Below are 8165 nucleotides of genomic sequence, written 5' to 3'. Positions count from 1 at the left end.
GAGGGCGGCGGCATCCGGCGCGGAGGGTGGCGAAGGACGGCGGTTCTGCGGCGGCGATGGCGGGGCGATGGAGACGGCCCCGAGAGGGTGCGTCGGCGGCGGCAAACGGCGCACGCGCGGCGGCGACACACCCGTCGACGACGGCGGCCGAAGTGAAAAAGAGGGAGGAAGAGAGAAAGGGAGAGGCTCACCGGTGATGAGAACGGCGGCAACGGGTCGGCGTGGACGAGGCGGAGGTGGCGTGCGGCTCGGAGCGGCGGCGTGCGACGGAATCGGGTGGCGGCGACATCGGCCGAGCGGCACGACGTCGAGCAACCAAGGCGAGCCGGGGGGGGGGGGGCGAGCGGCGGACGAGGGTTGGATTTTATAGGGAGCCGATGCGGCGGCGGCACGCTTAGGGCGGAGCGGTGGTTAGCGCGGCCGGGTGGACGCGGTGCGGCGAAAGCGGGAGGTGGTTGGCGGCGGCGCGGGTCATGGCCGGGAAAAGCGGCATAGTGGCTGCGCGCGGCCGGTGCAGGACGAGGGCGGGGCAAGGTGGCACGGCGCGGACAAGCGGGCGGCGCGGATTGCGGGCGGCGCGGCTGCACAGCTCGAGCGCGAGCATAGCCAGCACGGGCGAGGCAGCAGCTGAGACGAGCTCGGCGCGGCACGGCGAGGCGACGCAGGTACGTCGCAGCTAGCGGCGCGTGACATGGTGGCGACGGCCATGCCGAGGCGGTGCAGCGAGACGGAGGCGGGGAGGATGCGAAGGGCGGCGGCCAGCGGCGGCGTCGCGGGGTGGTGCGGCCAAGAGGATGTGAAGGGGCGACCGGGATGCAATGGCGACGACGGCGCAAGGCCGCGGCGGCGAGGCGAGCGGGGCGCGGCCGAGACAAGCAAAGATGGCGGCGCGGCGATGCAGTCGCGGGCGCGACGCGTGCGGGCGCAGGCGCCGACTAGAGGTGGAAGATGGGGCTGACTGGTGGGGACCACCTGTCAGCGTCTCGGGAGGAGAGGGGAGGCGGCCTGGACTTGGCGCGCGCGTGGTGGCTATGGGCCGTGGCTCGGCCCACGCACGGGAGAGAGGAGAGGCGGATGGGAGAGAGGCTGAAGCGAGCTGAGCGGGCCGGCTGGCTGGGCCGGTGGCCTGCTGGCCGGAAGGAGAGGGAGGAGGAGTGGGCCGAGGGAGGCGATGCAGACTTTGAGCGCCGGTTGGGACACGACTCGGGAAATTGCAGACAGTACACGCATTCACACGACAGAACCAAATCATGCACGAATTAGAGATCCGTACGACAAATTAGATCTGATACGTGGACCCGTGAACTGTTAGCGGAACAACGGCAGGAGTTAACGACCCGTTAAATTGAGATTTAACGACTCGCTAAACTAGAATTAGATGACTTTAACGTTAAACCAATCTACGTTTACGAAATTGAATTCCGCACCGTAGATCAATCTCACGCTAGCTAATAGATTGGAAAACCTAAGCAATTACACGGTAGATTAACGATAGATTGATTTGCATGAATAAAACGTATGCAAACCTGAGGTTTGGTGGAGAGATCAGCGACGGATTGTGGTTGTTCCTCGCTGTTAGGCTAGAAAACCTGAACAATTAAACGGTAGATTAATTTAGATTGATTCGCAAGAATAAAATATATGCGAACCTGAAATTTGGTGGAGAGAGACTAGCCGGCGACGTGCTGCGAACAAGGATGCAGCAGGGCTGCTAGCGGCTTGCTGCGCAGCTGCTGGGATAGGAACATTTTAGAATATCCGAAAAGCTTCCAATTAATTAAATTAATTTATTACACTGGGTTTTCTCCTGAACTTTAATTAACAAATTATTTTTAATGCATTATTTATTCAATTCTTGGCTTGGGTAAAACTCAGGGCGTGACAGTAATTAAGGACCGGTTCACGGGAAACCCTGGAAGTAATTAAGTGCTAACCACATGCCGAAATGGGTAAGGTGGGATTTGAAGCATGACTTCGAACTATTTGACGTACCGTGGCAAGGGTAGGCGTGATAGAGTATGGACGGGCAATCGTGGTGTAACGAAAGCCTCTGCTGCTTTCGGATCTGCCAAGGCACAAGAGGGGACTGCCCGACTTGGTGTAAAGGAGGGGGTGAAACCTGAAGTGTGGTACGATTAAATAGGGAGGGTTGTGTAACGGGTCCTATCACGGTCTCCTTTCCGGTATACCATGGTGGTATGTCGGCGCACGTTCAAGTGTAGTGGAGTCCTGTCTTGTGGGTACGGTAGTACACCTCTGATCAGAGTATACTCTATTCGAATAGCCGTGCCCACGGTTACGGGCGAGCTCCTAGCTTCACTGTGATTAGTGAACCTTTAATAACTTGAGTAAAATGGTTATCACTCGGGACTACTGCAACGTGGTGTAACGTTGGGTAGTGGTTGGGCCTGTTGCAACATGGTGTAACGTTGGACAGTGTTGTGGTATTTTACAACTACTATTTACTTACCCTGTACTGTATTCAATTACCTGTATTTCTTTTAATCTGTTATTTGTTCAACCGCTGCTTTACTGTAACTAACCCTAGTCTACCCTTGTTAATTCCCTATGCATCATTTATTTTTTCCCCCTTGTCCGTGTTACTTGTTGAGTACGGTGGTTTGTACTCAGTCTTGCTTAACTTTCCCACCCCAGAGCTAGAAGTTGATTCCGATGGAGGTGCCTCTCAGTAGTGAGCTGATTCGCCGTCGAAGCATTGCCCGTGGACTGGAGCCGTACCCGCTAGAGCTAGTCTACCTTTTTCTTTCCGCTGCATTTCCGCTAGAATAAGTGTAATTTTCAGTTGTTTCTAAGAACGATGGTTATGTAATCAACATTGTCTTTTTTGTACCCTGGCTGGTCCTGGACAGGGATTTAATACACAATTAAGTTTAGAAATTCGCGTGAGGAATTTCTGGGCGTGACAGCGTGCCACCCGATCCGCTTACGTACTCCCGGGGCCACGTGAGGGTGCAACGGGGGAAGGGTAAGAAAAGCACGCGTCGGGGTCCTAGGGCTTAGGGTGGGGGTTACCTACCAACTATATGCAGACCTCAGTTGTATTACCGTTTTTTTTCATTACCTAGACTAGTTTGAACCTATGTTTTATATGAATTAACGTAAAATTGCATTCTATCTGATTCGTTAGTCGTTTATTATGCCACACATGTATTCCACCTAAACTCCTCATAATTTCCTCCTATCGTTGTCAAGCAAACCCTCCAATGGTGTTGGACACCTCAAACACACCGTATTACAAATACATTTCATCGAAGAAACGATTATTTCAAGTTACATGACATTTCTAGCAGCACTTAACCATACAATGTTAGAAATAAATTAACTTCAATACCAAAAAGAAAAGACACATAAACTGGGAAAATTGAGCTAAACGACAGATCTACTTTCGGTGCCTCAAGCATGAAAACACTAGCAAATATTACCGTTAAATCGAAAGTACATACTGAATTTGATATATACTATGGTTGTTACCTTGCTTGTAAGGTGTATTAACCATCAGAATAACAATCTATCCTTACTGCTCTCTATCCATAAGCAGATTATGCTTAACAGGTAAATTAGGATCGCCAATAGCCTTTTCAGTTTCTTCCAGTACATTTGCATTTCAAGATTTCACAATAGAAATCTATTGAAGTACTAAAAGAAATCGAAAAAGCTAGTTGGCAATCCTAATTTACCTGTTGCGCATAATCTGCTAGCTTTCTTCAATGAATGGAGCCACTCCGATGGTAGAGAAGGAATTAAGGAGTAGGATGGTTTGTTTGGTTGGTGTGCGAAGGTCGTTGCTCTTATAGCGAGAGGGCGCCGAAAGTTGAATGTCGTGAAGCTCAGCGTCTGCACGTTCTGACACGATGCACAACGAGCCACCGAAAATCGAGGGGCGCCGAAAGTTGAATGTTGTGAAGCTCAGCGTCTGCATGTTCTGACACAATGCACAGTGAGCCACCGAAAGTCGAGGGACGCCGAAAGTTGAATGTCGTGAAGCTCAGCATCTGCACGTTCTGCCATGATGCACAGTGAGGCACCGAAAGTTGAGGGGCGCCTAAAGTTCAATGTCACGAACCGCGGCATGCGGACGTTACAACTAGATGAAGAGGGAGAGGCACCGAAAGTTGATTGTCGTGGCACGTGTGGACAATGATAATTGTATATATCGAGGCACCGAAAGTTCAATATCGCCTAGCTAAGCCTCTGCCCCTGCGTGTGGGCGTGATAGCCCTTTCTGAGTTGTCGTGTCATGTCCAACCAGTTACAGCAACTGTAGCAAAACACACTCGGTTGAACGACAGCCCGTGCTCGAGGTGTCGCAATTAACTTTGAACACATCACGACAACAAACTATCAACGCCGCTCGTTATAACAGCGACGACCTTCACACACCACCCGAACAAACAAGCTTATCGTCAATTCCTTGTTTACCATGGGAGAGACTCCGTTCGTTGAGCATCACGAGTGGTGAAAGGATCCTTTCGCCGATCTTATGCCGCCATGGTGTGATCGTCCATTCTGCTATTGTGATGATTGGTGCATCCTAATGGCCTCGTTGCATAGTGAAAGTCCGGGGAGGTTCTTCAGATGTGCAAACTTGACTCAGGTATGGTTGACCACAAGACCTATCCCAACGTTTCCCAAAATCTTGATATTCTAGTACCAAGACCCAGTATGTAGATTTATTTAGTTGGTTGATAGAGAGAATCTCAGTCGCAATGACTCACACCCCTATCCACGAAGTGAACATATATCCGACTACCGTAGAAGGAAGGCTGAACACAAACAGTGTATAGCGGCAGAGAATCGCGATTGGTGGGTCGATCCTAACAGACTACCAACGTGGAGGGAACGTCCCGAATGTCATTGCGGTGAACGTTGCCAGGTTGTAAGATCTATTTCACGGCGAACTCTCGGCCAACGATGCTTCGTTTGTCCTTGCATTATCGACAACGATCTCGTTGTAAGTACCATTTCTTCTGCATATATATATTGCCGGACGTTCTACTTTATAGATTAACATTATTCTTAATTTCACGCAGGAAGAACAAAGAAAATGTAACTTCTTGCGGTGGATAGGTACAGAGAGATCTTCTGTCATAGGCTCATCAATTACACAGCCAGAAACCCCCTCACAAGTCCTTCAAGCAGGGATGGAGGACGTATGGCGTGTATAAGCCGCTACCCTTGATTGGAGGAATAATCCATTCGGCATACCAGATTGGGACGAACGTCCAATATGCAGCTGTGGAAATCGCTGCCAGATGACTACATCATTCGAACCACAGAGTTATGGGAGGAGATATTTTCTTTGTCCAAACATAATCGATAACCACACCGTAAGTAAACATCATCCTAATATGACATTATGCCTTCCACGTTCGTATCTTTGTTAATCTCCTTTGGGAGCATCTCCGGTATTTTTAGGGAAACCAAAGAGCGTGTTGTTTCACTGCCTGGATCGACGAAGTCATGGCTGAGTACTACGGCCATAAAATTACTGGATCGACGAAGGAGTACCACGAATGATCACCGGTAGAACGGCGCTCAAGGGGATAACTCCCAAGATGACCGCAATGTATTTTCAACGATTGTATCCCGATTTGAGCTTTGTTGTAATACATTGTTTCTCGAATTGAGAGATGGAATCGTACTATATTTTCGCTTCTTGCTCCATTATTTTCTTTCTCTATTTTTGTCGTTCTCATGTGCTACAATTCTTACTTTGCTATTAAGTTGTATTAACATTCGGAATAATTTTCTTTACTTCAACATATATTTTAATGACATTATTATATACGAAACCAATTTAATACACTTGGAATATATTTTCTATATTTCCTTTTAAGTTGTATATACAAAGCCAATTTAATAAAATATTAGCTTAATTTAGTACTAAATATAACATCACACAATATTATATAAATCTAACACTTTACCTAACACTAATTTGGCAAACTGACCTAAACCGCCCTCTGGGAGGGCAGCAGGTGGCTGCCTGCAAAATGGCCAGCCCCCTCCGTCCCCCCGATCGCTCCAGCCCCCGGAAATTTTGCACTTACCCCCTTCCAGCCCTCCGCAAGGGCGGAAGAGGGCTTAGGGCAAAATTGCGGGCGGTGCCGCTAACGGCCGTCCCGCCCGGACGCCGCACCGTGCGGCACGTTAGCATTCCGCCCTCCTAGAGGGTGGCAGGAGGCTAGTCTTGTGATTTTTTGAATCTCAAAATTAAAATGGTAAATAATTTAATAAATAAAATTAAAAATTAAAAAAATTCTGCAGCAAGGAGGGTTTGGCCCGGCCCATCAAATTTCATGGGGTGGGCCACAGGTCGGTTCGGCCCTATATTTTGTTGGCTGGGTCGCCGAGCCAATGGGCCGGCCTCTGTGTCTATGGGCTATTGGGCCCCAGATGGTGTCATCTATCTGTACATGGAAATGGAATTTGCCACCGAACTGAACTGAACCGAGTGGTTCGGCTTTGCCTGGAGTCGACCGATCGAGTACACACCACGAATGAATTAACGATGCACGGTGAAAGTCAATGTACTTCTTCCTCAGTTCTAAAACAAAGTTACTTTTATCACCTACCATTTATTTTAAAATAGAGCTAATACTTTACCTATCTCATCATTTTAACCTATCATGATTATACTCCATTTATCTTTTCTCGATCAATTATAACACATCTCTTTAATTATTCTCCTTAATCTTTATATTCTTTAAAAAGAAAATAGTTACATTTTGAAACCATCACAAGCAAGCACTGCTGCCTATCAAGCTAGCTATCTAGCTGCTGCGAGCTGATGCAATAATCCAGGGAAATCTATTCAACGCCGTGCAGAGGCAGTAGGCACACATGAAAAATAAGCACATCTCTTTGGAATCACTGGATAGGTACGGCTCCATCCGTCCCATAAGGAGATTATAACTTTTTTTTTTATAAAAACTAAGGTGGTGTTTAGTTGCGAAAATTTTTTGGCAAAAACATCACATCGAACGTTTGACCGGATATCGGAAGGGGTTTCGGACACGAATGAAAAAACGAATTTCACGGCTAGCCTAGAAATCGCGAGACGAATCTTTTGAGCCTAATTAATCCGTCATTAGTACATGTTGGTTACTGTAGCACTTATGACTAATTAGGACTAATTAGGCTCAAAAGATTCATCTCAAGATTTCTTTCATAACTGTGCAATTAGTTTTTTGGTTTATCTATGTTTAATGTTTTATTTAGATGTCCAAAAATTTGATGTTTTTGGAAAAACAAGGCCTAAGAAAATAGTAATAGTACAAGTTATGTCACAAAGATATGGTAGGTAGACAACTAAAACGATACGAAAGTTGATTGATCAAGATATAATGGTAGACAAGTTATTAGGTAAAGAATAAAGTAGTATAAAAATGATTGATGAGAAATAAAGTATTATCTTGATATCACAAAATCTCTAGTGCCACGCGTGGGATAAATTTGAATAACAACAAACACCACGTAGAGAGTAACTCTATTTATTCTAAAACATAAGTATATTTTTAGATTGTTTAGTATAGATTAATGTTGATAAAAACTATGATGTTTCTTGCTCCTTCTGTCTCATTTTTCAGTTTTTTATATAATAAGTTTATTTTTCAGTTTTTTTATATAATGTTTGACTCTTCGTCTTATTTAAAAAATTACGAAAAATATTTTTATTATTACTAGACAATAAAATTAAACATAAATAGTTCTTTACGCATGGCTAATTTATTTGAATTTTTTAAATAAATTTTTAAATAAGATGATGGTTAAACACTGCACCGATAAACTAAAAAATGAAGTTTTTTAAGACGGATGTAGTAATAAATAATGAACCAATGAGGATAATGGATATGTGAGATAAAATAAGAAAAACTTAAAACAAAAATTATTGATGAGATAGATAGAATAGTATTGAAAATGGTTATATACGATATTTAAGTCTAAAAGTAATTATATTTTTAAAAGGACGCATGGCTACCGTACCTACCCAGCCCTATCTGCCTGGAATCAACAAATCTAGCGTGATTATTTGGGTTTTTTATGAAAAAAAGTTAAACAACGTATTTGTAAAAAGAAAATAATATAAATAAAAATTTATACACGTATTTTTAGTGATATAAAAACACATGAAAAAAATAAAT

Source organism: Oryza brachyantha, chromosome 6, assembly GCF_000231095.2.
Source record: "Oryza brachyantha chromosome 6, ObraRS2, whole genome shotgun sequence".
NCBI lineage: Eukaryota > Viridiplantae > Streptophyta > Magnoliopsida > Poales > Poaceae > Oryza > Oryza brachyantha.
Note: the sequence above shows the minus strand (reverse complement) of the source record.